The sequence below is a fragment of the Sapajus apella genome, unplaced genomic scaffold, assembly GCF_009761245.1.
Source record: "Sapajus apella isolate SASKATOON/1434 unplaced genomic scaffold, GSC_monkey_1.0 scaffold40, whole genome shotgun sequence".
Classification (NCBI taxonomy): Eukaryota; Metazoa; Chordata; class Mammalia; order Primates; family Cebidae; genus Sapajus; species Sapajus apella.
Window position 1 is genome coordinate 3,433,636 of NW_022436980.1, and position 21,632 is coordinate 3,455,267.

The following is a 21,632-nucleotide window of genomic DNA, read 5'->3' on the forward strand; positions in this document are numbered from 1 at the left end:
TTTGCTCAGACAGAATCTTTAAGGGTAACATTCGTCACTTAACCTCTTCAGATGACTAATCAGCAGCACATAATCATTCACATGACCTCCAAATGCCACCTGCTTGAATCAACCAACTTTTTTGATGCTACAATTAGTGTTCACGCTCAGTGTGATTTCAGATGGGAAGCTGCATAATGGAAAATATAAAAAACTAAGTGAGGATACTTCCAAATTTCCTTCTCTTCCTTAGTACAACTGGCTTTTCCCTTGAGGTTATAAGACCATGTAGTAAAGTCTCCAGACTAAATTTAAGAAAAGGATTATTTTTTTCTTTATACTGGAGAACCTTGTCAAATAACACAGAATATTGTGCTATGACTGTCTTCCCACCATCCCACAGCTTCAACCTTCAGCCTTGAAATCTTACTCTTTTATTTGGTTGCTCCAAGTGAAAAATATTACAGGTGCCCAATAAAATGCATAAGACAATAGTATATTCTTTTAGTTTACTGAATCATGGAAGCTCCTAGGGCCATTCTGAATAATGTCGGTAGGCATCTGTTGTTCCTAGAACTGGACATTTCCCCCATTCCTAAGAGTTGTGGCCTCCCTAAAGCCACCAGCTTAATTAAATGATACAACTTAATTAAATGATACAACTGCTGTCATAAACAACTTGCTGCTTTTGCACCCGATTGGGGTGAGACACCCAAACCCACGTTTCAACCCTCCATACTGGATCTTTACAGAGACCAACCAGATCTATACAACCTAATCCCTGTTACCTCTCTGACCTCATTTCCTACTACCTCCTCCCCACTTTACCTATTCCACTCCGGTCACACTGGTATCTTTCCTCTGTGTCTAACTCCTTGACCACACACCAGTGGAGGACTTTTGCATGAGCTAGTAGCTCTGATTAGAAAATTGCAAAACTTGCTTATAAAATTGGAGGAGTGCTGTGCTTTCAATGTCTGTCAACACCTTGAGAGTAAGCAGCACAGTAGCAATCCCAGCTCCATGAGATTTTTGCAAAAGTTTCTGTACGTTTAGCCTCCCTTCAATGGCAACATCTTGGCAATTTCTCACAAGTTCTTCCCTTTCTATCACCATAATAACCTTTATACAAAGTTAAGTAGTGGGAGCAGGTCCATTCTCAGGAGATATAGGAGAAATTAACCATTATCAGAAACTGTCTCTCCTAGTCCAATTGTATTTGTTTCCAAGGTTTTATCCAGACAGTATGTGGACATTTAAAAATTATTTATTTACTTTAATAAGTATGTGAAATATAATAAATATGTGGACAGTATATGGACTTTTAATAAGCCTAGCTAAGTTGCGCTAGCCAACCTACATTTGAAAGGTCTTTTCTGGGTCAGGGTCTCCTAACTTGCTGATGTGATAAATGTAGGTGAGCACCGCAGGTGTTTTCCCCTAAAAACATAAGGAATTTTAGTGCTGAATATCTAACTATATCTATTCATAATAACAGACTAATTTTCTCCAAGATCAGAGGAATTGTAGGATATCACCAAGATATAAAACACATTTTACAAAACAATGAACTCCAGGCCAAGTACCAACTGTCTGTGTTTGTCTGCTGCTGTTGTCTTTTCAGCACCACCATGTTGGCAAAACATCTTCGTCAGCTGCAGAGATGATGCAGAAGCTGTTCTCCCTTGCTTCTTCAGCCCTCAGGCTGGTAATGCCACCCAACCAGTGAGCTGTGATGTAGAGCTTGGAACAAGACTAACAGTCATATCAACTTTCCAATCTCTACTAATATGCAATCATTTGAAATGCCACAAGCCAGAGAGAGGGCAAGACTTTCATCTCATCTCATTAAAATCACACTGGGATGAGATGGAGGCAGCATGGGCACCACCTGTCACATCAAGTGAGGAAGAAAGTGGTTCTCCACAAATTAAAATTAATAATAATAGACCAGGTTCGGTGGCTCAGGCCTGTAATCAATCCCAACATTTTAGGAGGCCAAGGCAGGTAGATTACTTGAGCCCAGGAGTTTGAGACCAGCCTGAGTAACATGGTGAAACATGATCTTGACAAAAAGTACAAAAAATTAGCCAGGTGTGGTGGCAAGTGCATATAGACCCAGTGACTTAGGAGGATGAGATGGGAAAATCACGAGCCCAGGAAGTCAAGGCTGCAGTGAGCTGTGATTGCATCACTGCACTCCAGCCTAGGCATCAGTTTTTTTGAGATCATGTCTCAAAAAATTAATAATGTGTTATTGATGGCTGTGGATTCTTCTACACATTCCTCCCCAAAAATGTCTTATTAGCAGTTTGCTATGAGTTAAAAGAGGGCATTGGCAATAGATTCTTAAGTGAAACTTCCCAAAACAACCCAATTGTATGAATGTTTTCAAGATTTTGCATTAGGCATGTTTTATGAATTAGTAACACTAATAAGCCTCTTACTTCCAAGAAACGCATTTCTTGGAATTTACTCAAAGCTTTTCCTTTCTCCCCTGACTTCCATTAGATAAATTATGTTTTGCCAACTTAAAGTAAATGATGTTTCCCTGAAAAGTTGACAAAGTACCTTACCAACGATAGCACTTTTAAAAGTAATCATCACAAATACTATTAGGGTGAAAATAAATCACATTGAATATAACTCAGTGTGTTTCATTTTTAATAAAGTTACTTAACTATGACAATATTCTTGAGGGCCTGTTAAGTGCAATGCCCCATGCTATCCTCTATGGAGAACTCAAAGATGAGCAAGATGTGTCCCCAAATCTCAATTAACGCCTACTCAACTGGGTGCCCTTCAATAGTACACAATAACAGACCATCTTAATGAAAAGTAGTAGTCTAATTGATCTTTGGCATCTTGAGACTAATGACATAAGTTATTTCATTTACATCACAAAACAATAGCAGAATGTAGGGTCTGCTGATTGATACTTATTTAAATGACTATGGTGAGAAGTAATAAGCATCATAGTCTTTTAAATTACCAATCTCCTGAGCGATTTTTCTTTTCCATTTAGGATTAGTTTCCATTCTTGAGTTATAAATGCTATCTACTACAGTTTTCTGAAATGAGTTTTTTGGGTGTCTCAGCAAGTTTAACTTTGCGCTGGTTGGACGTGATGTGTGAATGTGCGTGTGAGTCTGCTTATTAGAGCAAGCTCTCATGGCAACACCTGCTTGTCCTTGATTCTCTTAATGAATTGTCTTGGCATTACCAAATGGCACCACAAACCAATTATGATACGCTGTGTAGAAGCCATGCACCAACATTGCTCTCAAAAAGCAGGCCACTTCTTGTAATCCTTTTGACAATTATATATGCATGCAGTACACATATTCCATATGTAGGAAAACATCTCTAACTTACATTTTATAGCAGTTTGTGTTTACAAAATGTTTTCACTATCATAACTCACCTATAGCTTTTCCTCCGCTTGTATTTGTACCACTGTGTGCATTTATGTATGTACATGTGTGTATTGCTTAAGCTAGAAACCTTGGTATCTCCTTTATTATTGCTTTTCTTTTTATATGTACGTACAGCCCATCTCCACATTAAGTTAGTTTTATCCCTGAAGTATCTGCCCACCTGTCCCCTAGTCCACAGTCTCAGCTAAACTTGCTGTAATGTCTTACCTGTCTTAATGCTACAATTTCCAACTGGTCTCCCCTCCTCCACATCCACATTTGCTCTATCACATTCATTTCTCTACAGGCAGCCAGAATAAACTTCCAAAATGCCAATTTGATTATAATGCCCCCTGTTTAAAACACATCCCTGGCCCTGTTTGCTCTTAGAATAAAGCCCAAACTTCTCAACCTGGCCAACTAGGCTCTATTTTATCCAAGTTTTTCTTTTCTTTTCTTTTCTTTTTTGAGCTTACTTCTTCATGACAACACTTACATAGCCATGAAGAATTATTAGATTGAATCATATGAAAATGAAAATGCCACTACTCAACCATTTTGCAAAACAAATATGATACATTGTTGTTGTTCAAACTAAAATAGGCTAGATATTTTCTTCTTTCTCTTTGACTTCATGTGTCTGCTTCCTTCTGTCTGAATATATTTTCTTAGTTCTTTACCTGGACAATTCCAACTCATCATTCAGATTTGAATCTAGACTTAAAAATTCTTTTTTGGAAGCCCTATCTGACTATATCATCCTCCTTTCTAGATTCAATTAGGAATTCTGCTTTTTGCCCACGTACAAACTGAACATCCTGCACAACATTGTAATTGTTTCATCTTTCTGTGTCCTACACCTATACGTAAGTTTCAGGAAGGCCTAAGACAGGCTTATTTTGATCACAAATGTAACCCAAGTGTCCAGCACAATACCTAGCATATAGTAAGCTTTTTAAAATGAATTGCCAAATAAAGAATAATTAAGCTAATAAAAATATAATGAATTAGATATTTATTTCCTTCACCTCATTTGGTTCTCTCAACAAATTCTAATGTTTCTGCCTTTTGACACTGTACTAGCATTATGTATTATATCATTGGGGAAAGTTGGGGAGATGATTCACAGTTCTCTATGTACTAATTTTACGATTTCCTGTGTGACTATAGTTATTTCTAAATATAAGGTTAAAACACAGTGATGTACACAGGCCAAAGATGATAATTTCTATTTGTATCTAATAAACAAGGCTTAGAAGATGAGTAATTTATGCAAATCATATAATTAGTAATTGACAGACACATGACCTGGCCATTTTTTAGTGAAGCCACCCAGTTTTTTCCTTCCCCTGGCTCTTCAGGTGGACCTAGCACCAAGTACCATGTTTTGTCCCTGAAAAACTTAACATTGTACCCCAGATCTTCTATGTTGATTTATAATTGTTTCACTAAAGTGAGAAGATGAACAAGAAGGAAACAGGATAACACCTTTAGGTTTCTCTCTTAAAGCCTAAATTCTGGATTCATCTTAAGCAGCCAGCTTCCTCTTTCTTTCTTTTTGCTCTCACCTGGACTCCCTTTACTTATTAATAAGTTCGTTTGTTCATTAAACAGTCTTTATTGAAATTTGCCATATCTCGCACTATACCCTGGAAACTGTGAAAAGAACCAAAAAGTACAATACAGCCCTGAGGGCAGAGGATGGAGGGTAGATGAACCTTAACTAGAGGGCAGTGTTGTAACTACTGCTTCAGCAATAAGTACAGAGAGCTCAGCACACAACAGGAAGGCCCTGACTTGTGCTTCAGAAGTGTAAGGTCTTTTTTAAGAGGGTCATTTCTAAATAAAATGCTAGCAGTAGGAAAGCCAGATATATTTACTCTGTGTATAGGAAGACTGAGTGGCAGGATGGGTGAGGTGGGAGTTGTTGAGGGAAAAGGGATTATATACAAAGATGCTAAGGCAGGAAGAGCAAGTTTGGGAGGTCTCTCCTAAGGAGTAGGCATGGCTCTGACCCAAACAGCACAAATTCCTACCTTTACATTCAGAAGAAAAGTTAAGACTTTGTCTTGCTTCTCCCACCTAAGACACCTAGAGAGCAAGGTATGAGGAGGGGTGGACCTTGCTATTCTCCATGGCTAAGGGTAGCACATCTGTCTTCTTTATTGCGTATGTGTGATCTTTGTCACCAATACCGAGATGCTGACAGGCTGTTTCCTGGAAAGTGAAGAGAGTATGAAAGGAAGGAAAAGGGAAGCAAGGAACAAACACAACTTTTGGAATTCAAAGAATTGCATTAATTTCTCCTTTTTTTTTTTTTTTTTTCCTTTTCTAGGTAAGTGAAACCAATTTTTATTACACAACAGTGGTTACTGGACTCTCTCAACATGTAATGACTTTCTCCACTGAATATGCCGCGGGGAGACATTTCAATATCTTCCATCGCTGCTGTTTGACTCGTGAGTCTATCCAGAATTTCTAAATAACCAATGAGTAACCTAGGATTAAGAAATATTTAAATGTTTTTATCTCTATATGATGTTTAGTTATATCTTATTTAAGGTAAGTGGGCCTATTTAAATCGTGATTTTAATAAAAAAAAAAACTAAAGAGAATATTATTCTCTTTATAGCAATATCCATGATAAATTTCCGTTAGAGAACAATCTTCTTTAATGTGTTTTTCTTTATTTAATTTGCATTAAACACATTTTGAGGGGGATCTTAAGATATGTGTCCCTGATCGTTCGAAGTACACCTCTCTGTGTGTGTTAGCACTTCTCTTTGTTTCTTTCCCCTTAAGAGATGGACTCAAACGTATGGAAGTGGCATGGTTTTTGGTGTGCTCTGGAGTATAGGATATTAAAATATATGGCTTCTTTCCTGTTGCATCATCCAGTTCTACTCTGATGTCAGCATTTTAAGCTTATAGAAAATGAGTTCTTAGAGGTGGTGTGTTTAGTAGAATGTAGTTGGCAAGATGGGAAATAATAGTGAAAAGAGGAAAAATAATGCTTGGGAACTCTCAAGTAAATATTAGAACAGTGACTTCTCCTAGAAAATTGGCAGTGACTCCTCTCGGCCTGTAGCTGGGTTTGGCTGCTCTTTGACTTTTCATACTTGGCAGTTCTTCAATTCTTTATCCCGCTTTCCAAAATCAGTTTTTGTTTTCTGCATAGAATACGTCAGCCATGTTGTATTTTGCTATTTGCATTTGCTTGGCATTTCGGATGTTCTAGAGAACTGAGTTGTGTGCCACTGCATGTAATTTGGTACAGGTACCAATGTCCTCCACAGACAGGTGACATACCTCCTTATTCATAATAATTATCCTAGCCGATGGAGCCCATCCAGTCAGCCCCTTTGCTCACCTGATGGGACAGAGGTTTCTGAGGTGCTGCTGATTTCTTGTTTGAAGTCTGTCATCAACATCCATGTGTGAAATTATTAATTACAAAGCACAATGGAATGATCTTAGAGCAAAAGATTGAACAGTTTTACCTGAAGGTCACTCTTGGAATTGGCTCTCTGTGATACATTATTATAAACATTTCATTTTGTTTCTTGTTAATTGAGTGCCTCGCTCAATAATTTACTATTGTGTGTCAAAATGGGTCTTGCTATATACGGAAAATGTAGGATGAATGTATTGCTGTGTATAATGTAGTTTTTAATTTCAGACGTGAAAATGGCCCAAGTATCTCTGCTTTTAAACACACACACACACACACACACGCACACGCACACGCACACACACACACACACACACACACAATAGTGCTGATGTAATTAAAGAAAGCAACCATGAAATTTCGAATTCATGTCAGCTCCAGTAGCACCATGGATTTTATCATAATATTTGTATAGCACAATATAAAAAGAGCACTAGCCTTAGAGTCATAAACTCAGAGCCTAAATCTAAGTTCTATTTTTTACCATCTTGTGACGTTGAGTCAGGCACTTAATCTTGCTGAGTCTCAGTTATTTTTTAATATGTAAAATGGACATAATGGTAATTGTTTTCTGAAGTTATAATGAATATGCTGAGAATAAAATTTAATGAAATATGTGTAAAATTCCTGATACATTATTGATTATCAATAAATGGTAGCTGACATAAAGGAAGAGAAGAAAAAGGAGGAGAAAGTTGGGGGAAAATGATGGTGATGATGGTGGTAGTGGTAATGGTGTTCTGAACCTGGAAATATCAACGTCATAGCTGTTTTTAGGCATTGCTTTTGTTGCGTCTTTATGATTTTCACATAAATGTGAACAACTACCTAACATAGAATTTTAATTGCCAAACTCTTGATGTTGTTTACAACCATATTATACAAAATAACAGATGGCTGTATTATTAGACATTAGCTGTAGATTCGCAGTAGAAAAGTTCCAGTTGTGATTAAGTGTTGCCAAACTGGCTGGGTCCTAATGAAGCAACTTTTAGAGTGTGACTGCTGGGATCTCAGCTGGGCTCCTGTGTTGCCACCTGGGCAAGTGAACCAGTGAGTGGCCAAAGGAGAGGGTATTTCAAGCATGAAAATAATGAAGCCCTCCCTTCCAGCACTCACTTCTCACCAGGTTTTAGAAAATTGACTTTTTTTTTTTTTTCGCCAAGATTAATCTTCACATTTCTACCATGCTGTCATCTCCACCATTGATAAGAAGAGCAACAAGAATAATAGCTAACTTGTATGTACTGCTTCCTCTGTGCCAGGCGCCATTCTAAATGGTTACATGTGTTTATTTAATCTGCGCAGTAAAAGTTTGTGACACGCATGGTTATTGTTTGCTTTTTAGATGGGAAACTTGGTTGTAAAATATTTGAGTGATTTTTCCAAAATATTTGTTCTCCAAGCTTGTGCTCTAAACCACTATGAATATTGGCCTTATATTAAGAGATTTGAAATTTCTTTATCTTTGTGTTAAGCATACCTCCTTTGAGAGTATCTTTTTTATCATAAATATCATGATTATAACTGTGATTTTTAACATCTTACTAAGGTTTACATCCCAGGCAATGTACATATATTATCTAATTTTACTTCCATAATAACCACTCAAAGACTGTATCTTTTCTTTTTTTATTTTATAGTTGAAGAAATAGCACTCAGATAAGTGACTCTATAAGACTATGTGATGCAGCTAGAGAGTGGCAGAGTCTGACCTGAAGCCAGCTTTGTGACTCCCAAGTCTACGCCCTTATCTTCCATCCCATGCTAACCACTAAACAACATTAAATAGGATATCCTTAGTGCATAGTGTGACTACTTCAGTGATATATGAGTTGTGGGGATTTGTACATTTAAGGAATGTGTTCTCTATGTGGTCTCCCAGCTCAGTGTGGTGTCCCTTTACAGAATAGCTCTGTGACACAGCTGACGTCCATATGCCGAAGGCAGTGATGACAAAAGGCACCACATTTCTTATGGTTGCTGACTACTCAGTGATGCTGAGCAAGCCTCCCTTGGGCAGCTCTATAGCCCTGTTTATTTTTTTCCTAAAAAATGCAGGTCTATACAAAAATGTATCTGTGATTTGGGTGTATCTCCTGTTTTCACTTCACATAACCTATCCTCTATAGCCATTCAGAACATCTGAGCAGCAGACACTACTTCAAAAATACTCCCATTTTTATCATCACCCAAAAGAACTTCTAAATCCTCACCATCTCCTTTCTTTTGCTTGCATTCTCAAAGATATTAGCTATGGATTTATGAGATATACTTCTCCAATATACCATTATTAAGTTAATGTCTATGCTCCTCTGAACCGTATCATTTGAGTACGAAGCTTCGATATCCCTTAAAACTTGTGTTGATTATTTACACATTTGTTTGAATGAGTTTATAAAATAATTTCTCAAAATGGATGTTGGTCAGGTCATTGAGAGTGACATCATGAAGGTCCTGGGTATCTGGGGAAGCGTAGCAGGCACTTCTAGTGGAAGAGGAAAAAGAGAAGACTATATAATGAGGCAGGAGACATTTTTGCCTACTAGTCAATTTCTCCTACTGCCAGTATGGTTTCTGTCACACTTTCTCTCAATGAGTAAGGCATAAGGTCTCTGGTAATAACTGTCTACTCTCAGAAATTACATTTATGATGAAATGGTCTGCCTCAGGCTATCTATATTGATTGTTTTCAGGAAAATGTAGGATAAGCTAGGAACATATCCTGGTACCCATTACATTCTTTTTGAAACGAGATTTATTTGTTCAAGTGTGTTGGCTTTTAGGTCAAGATGGGAGCAGAGGATAGAATAAAACAGGTAGTAAAGTAGATGAGTGTATGTGTTTTCATAACTTTAAGACTAAAAAACAAAAACCTCCAACCAATAATGTGATTTAAGAGTGCTTTTAAAACTGCATAGTGGTTATTTTTATGGGTTTTATCATTTCCTCTCATACTAGAGACTAAAAGGAAGTCCATGGAAACCATGTATAATCACATGAGGAAGCGCACTCACCAAATCTGAAGAAGTTTGACATGTAATACTTTCAAGGATTAGAGGAAAAGAAGGAAATTCTCCAAGGGTTCTGTGTTCTTATGAAGCAGAATAATGATAAAGTGATTATGCATGGAAATTTCTTCTGTAAAAATAATACACTAACCTAAACATTTTAAATTGAGTTTTGAAGAACTCTTTATACACAAACACATACAAAAAATTCGTTTTTTCTCTAGTATTCCTGTGGTTATTACCTAAGACATTTTTGACCAATTATATGTTTTATTTAATCTTTACTGATAAAATATATAGGATGTATTCCAGTTGGTCCATATCTTTCATGATGGGACTTAAAATTGAACTGAGCATGTCAAGCATTGTCTTGCCAGGGCAACTCATGTTTCTGCAGAGAAAAAGTAATTACTCCAGGAACATACAGTAGGTATTGCAGCTGTTGCCCCAACGAGGATGTTCTTTCAGTTATACCTCCCTAAAGTTAGGCTGTAGGGAGTAGTAGTCTGAGTTGATACACACATGTGGCCTGCAATTAGAGAGCCTCCATCCATAACCTGTTCCTCCAGTTTACCAGCTGGGTGACCATGACCTCATTGTTGTGGGAATTAAGACATTAATTCACTCTTATTTTCTCTGAAAAAATAGTTAGGTAACCCAGGTACTAGTTTTTATAATTAAACCCCATACAGAATTCTAAAGGAAATTTTCACATACTTTTCAGTGTCTTATCATTATGGCTGGCACTAATGCCGCCATCATTCTATAGGAAAAGCATTTCCTCTGGGGCCTTTCTGCTTCTGACAGTGGTGATGGCTCTATAGATTAATTATGGAGCTTTGCTTCCACACGGCACCACATTTTTAACATTCATATTTCTTCCTGAAGGAAAAGAAATATTTTTGACTCGAGTTTTTAAACTATAATATTTAACTGCTGGTTTGTGCAATTCATCAAGTGTTTTCATAATCTGGTTACTCTCTTGGACTTGTAGAATTTCAAATTAGGAAGGCTAGAATTGTAAATTACTTTTGCATATACAGGCTTGGCCATATGTGTAAAGGAAAGTAGAAAAAAAAGAGAAAGAAATGGCTTAGATTGCTGAAGGAAAAAAACAGCATCCACAATTCAGAATTGCTTCAAATTATTTGGCTATTTGAGTTTTAAGTTTTATTCTGAATGATTTACTTTCTCAAATGCATATTAAACCATGAGGAGTCTTAGACTTATGAGGATCTCAGGTCATCTGAACTTAAATGTTATGAAGTTTTAAGTGTCATCTTTCTCTAGTGATGATCTAGCCTATATCTGAATACTTCTCTCAAATCCAAGATAGTCTTCATTCTCTCTTTGGATGAATTTATTAGAAAATGCTTTCTTCTCTAGACCTGTATTATCACTTCTGGTATTTGCCAGCCTTTGTCCTTTCTCTCCTCAGTGAGATTATCAGTTGTAGCTTTAGAATTCTATTCTTAGCTGGGTGCAGTGGCTCATGTCTGTAATCCCAATGCTTTGGGAGGCCAAGACAGGTGGAGCGCATGAGGTCAGGCTTTCGAGACCAGCCTGACCAACATGGTAAAACCCCATCTCTACTGAAAATACAAAACTAGCCAGGTGTGGTGGCACATGCCTGTACTCCCAGCTACTTGGGAGGCTGAGGCAGAAGAATCACTTGAACTGGGGAAATGGAGGTTGCAGTGAGTGGAGATTGTGCCATTGCAATCCAGCCTGGGCAACAAGAGTGAGATTCTGTCTCAAAAACAAAATAAACAAATAAGTAAAATAAAATAGAATTCTTTTCTTAAACATGGAATATATTTCTCCTTGTCTTTCTTACTATGATGTGTTTCACATTAATCAAATGATTTAATATCATTAATTCTCAATATATCACCTACATAACTACTAGGAGTTTACTTGAGAACTTAACTAGATAACCCAGCATACCTACTTCTCCAGAAAGACACAATCTTAGCATTTCATGGAGGGAAGGGGGCAGACATGCTGAAACATTGCTTCCCCTAGCAATGTTCTGAGTCAATTTTGATTGGACAAAGTTATGCCAGGACAAATAGCTGCAGATGTTCCTTTTTTCAGAAAACTGTCACAGGACTGTACTTCTACTTCTTTTAAAATCCTTTTTTTTTTTTTTCTTAAAGTGATTGCCTGTTGTTCTCTTAGAATGGTCTTTCCTGAAGAAGCTTCAGCTTGCACACTAATTTCAAATTACAAAATAAAATCTGAGAAGAAGAGAGAGAAAAGTAAAGAAAAGAGTAGAAGGAAAGAGGAAGAGAGGGAGACGGGAGGAAATGGGAAAAGGAGAAAGAAGAATTAATTGAGATTTATCTTGAATGTAGAACGGACCTAAATTCATAACTCAGAGAATAAAAAGATTTAAGCAAAAATAGTCTTGATTCATAATAGGAAGCTGAGCCCTTTATACATGGCAAATATTGTTCAAAGGGCTTTAAATATATTAATCTTCCTAGTCTTTCCTAAACCCATTGAAGTAAGTTTCATCATCCCCATCTCTGTAATTGAGGCAACTGAGATGACGAGAGGTCAAGTAATTTGCTTAAAATCACTCAGCTAAGAAATGATGGGGCTAGGAATTGAGCCTAGGAAATATCCTTCCAGAGTTTACACTTTTAATAATACCTCCACCAACAACGACAGCTAACACTAACTGGTCATTACCAAATATCAGCTGCCCTTCTAAATATTTAATCTTGAAAACAAAAAACAAAAAACTCTCTCTGGAGCAAGTCAATATCATTATTCCCTATCAGTAAAGAAACAGAGGCATTGATACATCTAGTTAGCCGTGGCAATGGGATTCATATCCAGCCTTGCCACTATGCTGGAGAGAGAAATTGTCGCCAGGGCCTTCAAGATAATGTGGTCTTGTGGATAAAAAGGGTATGCACATAAGCACTCGGCATATACAGTACTCTAAAATGGTGTATGAATATTTAGCCATATATCAGTGAGTAAAAATTATCATAGTGCAATCTGATTACACAAGCACAGACAGGACACTGAATAGTTTATCTGATGAGGGAGGATAAGTTTTGTCTTAGAAAGTCTAGATTGAAGACATATCCAGCAGGTAATTGAAAAAGTGAAGGACGTGAACAAAGGTTTAAAGAGCTTTCATTTGCCTAGTCAAGTTGTCTTAAGAAGAAGGAGCTAGTTCTGGAATTTGGGGAGAGCAGAATGGCAAATTGAGTTTGAACATAAATCTCTGTAGAGCCAGGAACCCTAATAAGTCTTGTACTAAGACATTGTTAGGGTGCTTACCTGATTCCCCTTGCACCTTTCCCAGCTCTGTTATTTTTAGGCTTTATTCTTATCCCAGTTAGATTTTGAGAAATGTAGTCAGAGAATCAACAATAATGCAGAAGTTTTAAATAACAGTCTTTCCTTCTACCCATCTCCCTCATCCTCAGTCTCAGTTTTCCTGACTGATATTAATGCATGGTTACTAAAAATCTTGCAGTCTCCCAACTCCCCCACAAGAGAGGGGGACTTTACTATATGTAAGTCTTTACTTGGTCAGTTTTGCACTGGACCAGCATCCATAATATAACTTTCGCATCAGTGCCCCCCTTGCTTTCTTTTAGGCCTCTCCTTCCCTGTATGCTTGAGTGCAAAAAGTAATTTCTGCTTCCTGCTTCCCTTATGAAGTTCACATCAGACTTCTCCCTCTTTGAATCTACTCTTGCTTTAATTAGCTATACCAGAATTTTTCACACCTCTTTGGGGATGGGTATCACATTAAATAAAATTGATGTTCTCCCCATGAGTTGGTAATTTCTTATTTTTTCAAATAAATTTAATAAAATGTCCCATATACTATCATTCATATCACATATCTCATTTATATATATACTTGTATAGAGTGAAATTATAACATTGCTATTATAACTTCATAGCTGAAAGGGCAGTTTCATTCTCAAAATATAGAAACAACACCATCTCAACATAAAGAAAGGTCCCTTACATTGGAAAGCAATTGCCATCACAAAAATATTTCAAGGTTGTTTTCCTATATCATCATAGGCTAGCATCTGGGAAATGTTTGGCTAATATACCTATAGGTATGTTCAAATAAGCATAGCTTTCTTTCTTTTCTTTTTTCTTTTTTTTTTTTTTTTGTGACAGAGTTTCACTCTTGTTGTCCAGGCTAGAGTGCAATGGTGCAATCTCAGTTCACTGCAACCTCCACGTCCCAGGCTCAAGCAATTCTGCCTCAGTCTCCTCAGTAACTGGGATTACAGGCATGCGCCACCACGCCCAGCTAATTTTTTTGTGTTTTTTGTAAAGATGGGGTTTCACCACTTTGGCCAGGCTGGTTTCAAACCCCCGACCTCAGGTGACCCACCCTCCTGAGCCTCCCAAAGTGCTGGGATTATAGGCGTGAGCCACTGCACCCCGGCCCAAGCATAGCTTTCTATAACCAATTATAAACTACCTCTTAGCAAAAGTCGTTTCTTTAGGATTTGTGATTGTTTCCACAGCCTCACAGATCGTTAGTGTTTGGGAGCCATTGAAATCATTAAGTCTTGATCATTTTTTCACATGACTTGAGGGCCGTATAATACCTTATGTCGATTACCCAGAGCTAGTTATTTCTGAGTCTCATTTTTATTTATCCTTACTCTGTGTCAGGCCCCATGTTAGACCTGGGGTTTACAAAGAGGACTAAGTGGCATCTTTGTTCTTGGGTATTTCTAACTCAACTTCACACTTAGCCGCCTGCCTGCCCTCTGGACATCATTACTCCACTACCTCCCATTGACTGTCACAGCTGAGCTGAGAATTACTAGCCAGGTGAGGCCCAGAAAACCCTTGAAACAAAGGAAAGAATAATGAAAAATTACTGAGCATCTACTATACATAGGCCTTTCACATAGTATATCAGTGTATGTTTTTCGTATTATCAGAAAAACCTTTGAGTAGGTACAGTCTTCAATAATTTTCTGAGACTGCTATTTAAAAGAAGTTCAGAAACTAGTCGCAGGTTTAAAGGTAGCCTAAGGACTGTTGTAAAGTTTTTTTTGTCTGATATTTTTTTTAACACACCTAGATTCCTTTAAGAGAGGAGAACACAAAGACCCAACTTGGTTACCTAGTGGAAGCTGAGCCACACATGATTTCTATTATATACAACCTTTGTGTTTACATGATTACCCTCTGCTCTTAACTTTGGCATTGTTTGCTTGCTGCTCTTTACCTAAAACATCTACAAGGCTATTTTTAAAATCAGGATATAGTTTCAGTTTACATTTTACAACTTCAGTGAAGCAATCCCTGATCACTCCCCTGTGTAGTTACCTTCTCATTACTCTTTTTCCTTTCCGTGTTATATTTTTTTCCACTTACTGCAATCTGAAAGCATCTTATACCGTTGTTTATATTTCTAACACATAGAGTAGTATCTAGCACAAAATATGCCCTTGATAAAATTGTTGAAATACATGCATTTTTCATGTAAAATTAGTATTGTTATTTTTTATTAGAATACCACCTCTTTGAAAATCCTAAGTATGCTTGTTCTTGCAATAGGTATGTTTCTAAAGAGTTGTGTAGTTTTCATGCTGTTAAAAGATAAACCAAAATACAAATTTGAAATTATGTAACACGTGTAGCAATTTTAAGAGAACTATAAACCTTAAGGCAAAAAGAAAGCCCTATGTAAATAGGTTTCTTTTCAGTAATTCACATGTATATGTTTATCTTATGGTAATATATCTTCCACATCTCAAAACTGACATATATTTAAGATGTCTCTGCTAATGAGGAGAATTATGTATTGAGTTTCTAGTAATGAACACCTGGATGCAGTTCTCCTCTGCTGTCAGCAGGGGTCTCAAAAAGCCTTTTACCCACCAAAAAGTCTATTAAAAATTAGTGAGTTATTTGTTTCGTTGTAAACAAAATGAATTTATTAAATGCATTTTGTTAAATCTTTGTGTCTTGTTTCTAAATGATACATGTTTGTTTTTGCTTATGTGCATTGATAACAGTTATTTAGTGTTTACCTAACGCTAAGTTGAAAAGTATATCTTAACAAGTATCAGAACACACAGTGGAAAATAGGCCTGATTTGTGTTTCCAACTAGAGTGCACAAACTTGAGGTCCTTAACATATTTCCTGTGTTTAAACAAGTCCACAGAATTGCATGCAACTAATAGTTGTATAAAACCAGCCTACAACTCTTTAGTCTAACTCTTTCTAAATAATTCACTGACTGGTTTGGGATGCAGCTGATCGCACTTGCCTTGTAAAATGTGTTTTCTGCTCCTTTTAGATCAGTCCCAACAGGGCCTGCCAGGCACAAGAACTGCCTCCTGGATGCCCATAAACACTGCAATCCTGATTTGAGGGAGGGTAGCAGAGGTCCCAGCAGCCTTTTTACCTTCCTTCTCTCAGTTCTTAACAGTGTTGGCATTTCCCCTTTCTCTCCATTCTGCAGCAAAAGGTGAGAAAATTCCCCTTAGCAGACCATTTCTCTTCCAGAGTAGTTTTCTTCCCTTGTACTCACTGATGTTTGCTTGTTATTCACAATGCCCTAAAGCCCTTTCTTCAAGTTGCCCTCTGTTTTCACTCCCATTATCAGTAGGAATTCCAGCTTGCAAATAATCAGTAGAAAAGTTAGCATTGCCAAAGCCCATCTTTACGTGCACTTTCATAAGATTTGTGATAAGGAATACTCCCAAATTAAGTGCTGATTGTTGGTGGTATCCCTCGGTTTACTATATCTATCTAAAAAAATGGATGAAAGGATGAATAGCTGAATGGATGGTTAGATAGTTTAAAAATGTGAACATGTGAGTAAATATATTCATACTACCTATACATATAGATATATATGAATATTTAGTAAATATATACTATGTATGAACACACTGTATAAGAAAAGCACATATATGTATACATATTTTAATAACCCTAGTTTTATCTCTCTCTCTTTTTTTTTCTTTTTTTGAGATGGAGTCTTGTTCTTTCACCTAGGCTGGAGTGGTGCAGTGTTGGCCCACTGCAACCTCCATCTCCAAGGTTCAAGCGATATTCCTGCCTTGGCCTCCTGAGTAGCTGGAATTACAGGCACGTACCTCCACACCCAGCTAACTTTTGTATTTTTAGTAGAGGTGGGTTTTCACCATGTTGGCCAGGCTGGTCTCAAACTCCTGACCTCATGATCTGCCCACTTAGGCCTCCCAAAGTACTAGAACTACAGGTGTGAGCCACTGCACCTACCCTAGTTTAACTCTTTATCAACTTGTCTATTACGTAGTAAAACCTAGGAATGCTAACAATTGACATTTCTCCTTCTGTGCTGACCACTGAACTAGGTCAGAATGGTCAAAATCCTGCCTTCAAAACCTTATAATTTATCAAACGTCACAAACGTCAGCACACACAAACCTCATGAGCACTTACAAAATGATATGGAGCTAAATTCAGACACTGTGTAAAATGCATATGTGCTGAAAAGAATAAAATAACACCATAGTGCTAAGGTAGGATTTGATTTATAATAGAAGATATTCCCGTGAGAGAGCATTGTGAGTCCAATGGGAAAGCCATGGTGTATTGGTCTGTCCTCATGCTGTTAATAAAGACATACACAAGACTGAGTAATTTCTAAAAGAAAGATGTTTAATGGACTTACAGTTCCACATGGCTGGGAGGCCTCACAATCATGGCAGAAGGCAAAGGAGAAGCACAGGCATGTCTTACATGGTAGCAGGCAAGAGGGCTTCTGCAAGGGAACTGCCATTTATAAAACCATCATATCTCATGAGACTTATTCACTACCACGAGAACTGTATAGGGGAACTGCCTCCATGATTCAATTATCTCCCATTAGGTCATTCCCATGACACATGGGAATTTTGGGAGCTACAATTCGAGATGAGATTTGGTTGGGGAGATGGCAAAAACATATCAAATGGGTCAATCGGTTTGTCATAGAAAATGAACATCCGAGAGAAAAAGGATGCAGCAGGGCTGCAGAATCTGTAAAAGAAAGCTTGAGCAATGTGAGAAGTCACCTGGCTGGGGTATCCAAGACTTGCTCATCTTTGGGAGGATATGGGCTTGGACTAGTGGTTTCCCCACTTGTGAAGAACTAATAACTCAGTCAATGCTAATTGAAAAAGCATTGTCAAATTCATTCATTCACTTATTCTTTCATTAAATCACTTTCTCCCTTGTTCATTAAACTACAAGCTCATATCAGCCTCTTTTTTTTCCCCATAGGGCCTTTTAAAATGCTATTCCTTCTGTTTAAAATGTTTTTCCCCCATATTTCATCATGTGAGCCTTATTCTCCTTTCTCAGGTCTTATTAATAATTATTTTAATTCCTCAAAGTGGCTTTTCCTGACCAAATTTTATCACAGCATCTTGATTGTTTTTCACAGAATCTCAAAATTTGTCATTACTTATGCATTTTAGACAAATGAGTTGTTTGTATTTCCCAGGGGAGTGAATATGTATGGAAGATGGAATATTTGTTTTCTCTGCTACTGTGTGCCCAGGGCCCAGGATGGTGCCTGGAACAGAGTAGGCACTCGATAAATATTGCTGTTAAGTGTGTGTGTGTGAGTGAAACCATGTAAATAAATATGAAGAGATTCAAATTAAAAGTCTTTTTGCAAAATCAAAAATTAAAATTGAATCTAGATTAAGTCTAGCCATGTCTAGAAGAACAATAATTCCAGGTGCTTATATATAAATAATGTTAGGTATTAAAATTATATATGGTCTGTAGATAAATATTTAAAATACAAACTGATGCATATACTTAAAGGGACATCATTCCCTATTTCTCAAAGGTACAAGTGAATATATATGTATATGTTAAGGAATTATAAGCCTCCTGGGATATTGAAAGCAATATCAGAAGATATTAGAATGTCCCTGTCTTATAAGATTAACATACTCGTCTTTACTCATTCTAATCTACAAGATCTGTCATCATTAACAGCAATATCAGCATCATTAATATTTATTAATTACTTACAAGAAATTGTACAACTGGTTTAGAAGTAATCCCTGCCTATATGGAAATTTGCAAGCTATAACAAATGACATTTGTATGGGTGACAAGGTGAATTTCTATGAACCAGCAAATGTCCAACAACAATTAACATATCATTAGATTATGCCTGTGTTCACACCTCCAGTCTCAATAAATGGTTTACTTAATTATCTAATGGTTGTTATTGAATATTAGTGCTACCTCATGCATCAGAGCAGTTGTTTACTGAAACAAGTAAACTTGTGAATTGAATATATGCTTCCTTATATATTCCCAAGAATAATTTCTCTTTTCTACCATGTTATCCTAAAGAGAATCTAAGCTCCATCAGGGCAGAGGATTTACTTACCATGTTCACAGCTATATCTTCATCTCCCAGAACTGGTGGCTTCTAGGAAGTTAGGGGCAATAAATATGTGTTCAACAAATTATCAAGTTCGGAAATTTTAGTTAAATATTGAGTGCTACTACATGTCAGAATATAGGCTAGATACTTGGTATTATCTTATCTAATCTTCACTATAGGTCTACAATTTTGTGTTGTTATTATTCCCATGTTAAAAATAAGGAAACTGAGTTTTAGAAAGATCATCTTGCAGAGAGTACACATCCAGTCAATAATGGAAAGAGTTTGTCCTCAGGCTCTGTAGCTCCAAAAGTTACATACCTTCCACCATGCTATTTACACTATCAGGTCAAGAAGCCCTTGAAAGTTGTTACGGTGGGGATTCAGGCACAAGGAAGGCTTGGGTTGGATGGTCTCACTATGTTAATATTGTGTAGTGAGTAGATGAGGTAAGATATTATTCAGTAAAGTCCCACAGAAGTGCCCATAAAAGCAAAATTAACCATTTTACGAGACAGCATAATAAAACCCTAGATGTTAAAAATAGTAGAAAAGCTGCACCATATGATTTTAAGTAAAATACTAGTGAAGAGAAAGAAGAGCATGGTACTTTATAGAGTATTAGCTGTTAGATGAAAAACTAAATGGATTCTGAGTTCTGCCTCTTATAAACAACGTAGCTAAGGTGTATTTAGTTTCTGTGTGCCTAAGTAGACTTATGTGTATAATGGAGAAAACTATCACTAACTAATAACAACGTAAATATAAAGTGTGTGTTACAGTGACTGTCACACACTAAATAATAAATGTTGCCGATTATAATTCATTCATTTTGTTCCAGAAAGAAGGCATGACAAATGTCTTCCAAGTTCTATGGCTAAAAATCCAACTCAAACAATAAATGGCGTGTTTCCTGTTTAAAGATGCTATATACTGTGTTCATCTCTAAGTCTCTATTCATAACTACGTATGTGGATAGCTTAGAGTTATAACAAACTTTCAATCATAAATGTGGTTCGATCAATACAATTGCCTTTCCTTTCCTTGACTGATAAAGTTACTAAATTGTGTGCTTTTTGCAGAGAATTTCTTATGTATTTCATTCCCTACAAAGTAAAATGTAGTCAGAAGATAGAGATCTATGATTGGTCCAGTAAAGAATAATGTATTGTTTTAACATCAAACATCTCAACTACCAAACTACCAATTTGGATGGTAAAATCCTAGAATTCAACCCTCTTTTGTCATCATGGATACCAATACACTGGGGACAATGCATTTAGCAAGATTTTATTTATAGTAAAATCTCCTCTAAGGAAGACTCCATCTGTATCAGCAGTCTCCAACATTTTTGCCATCAGGGACCAGTTTTGTGGAAGACAATTTTTCCATGGATAGAAGAGGGGATGGTTTCCGGATAAAACTATTTCACCTCAGATTATTAGGCAATAGATAGATTTTCATACAGAGAGTACAACAAGATCCCTCTCATGGGCAGTTCACAATAGGGTTTGCACTCCTATGAGAATCTAATGCCATGGCTGATCTTACAGGACGTGGAGCTCAGGCAGTAATGCTTGTTCACCTGCTGCTCCACTCACCTCTTTCTGTGTGGCTTACTTCCTAACAGGCCATGGGCCACTATTGGATCTGTGTCCCAAGGGTTGGGGAACCCTGATCTATAACATGAATCTTCTAAAAAAAGAAAAAAATAGACTTCTCCTTTTCTATATCTTTTCCAGTACTGATCATTGCTATTTTTCCACTCCACATTTATTATTAACATTAAATCATAGGTATTTCTTCATATAACTACTTATTCTCCTTGAATTCTATTTCAATTATGTATGGGCTTATAATTTGCTTAATCAATTTCCTATGTTAACAATGTACATGTTAGACATATACATTTTTTCCTGTTTGCTGTTTTATAAATAACATTACATAAATTTTTAAAAATATACTTCTAAATATGTATTTATTTATTTTAATATACTTCCTGTAGGATGAATATCTGGGCATGGCCAAAGGGTTTGAAGACTTTTATGCCACCTGAATTATAGAGAAAAATATTTTCCCAAGGGGTTGCATCAGTTTGTCAGTCGCAGTTGATGAGTATGCCAGATTTAACATTGCCTTTCTATTATTGAGTTTTTTCTTTATCATTCTTTCATTAGTATGAATGACATAAGCTTATATGTCAGTTTAATATGGACTTCTGTTTGAAGTATCTGGTTTACCATTTTCAATAACTTAATTGTAATTCTTCTTATATAAATTATTCTTCCTTATTAACCTTTTTCCCTTAGTTATTGATATCTCGATTTTATTTTCTTATTTTGAGACTTTTATGTAGTATAAATCTTAATCATTTAAT

The 21,632-nt window shown here is 36.7% G+C and overlaps 1 long non-coding RNA gene across 1 annotated transcript; it reads right to left on the reverse strand.

Moving 5' to 3' along the window:
- Window positions 1–1,537: 1,537 nt before the first annotated feature.
- LOC116565586 lies at window positions 1,538–16,582 on the reverse strand. The gene is made up of 3 exons (XR_004275519.1): window positions 14,376–16,582; window positions 4,699–4,703; window positions 1,538–1,550 (listed from the first exon to the last, which is right to left on the reverse strand). It is a non-coding gene; the product is annotated as an uncharacterized LOC116565586 (long non-coding RNA).
- Between the last annotated feature and the right edge of the window lie 5,050 nt (window positions 16,583–21,632).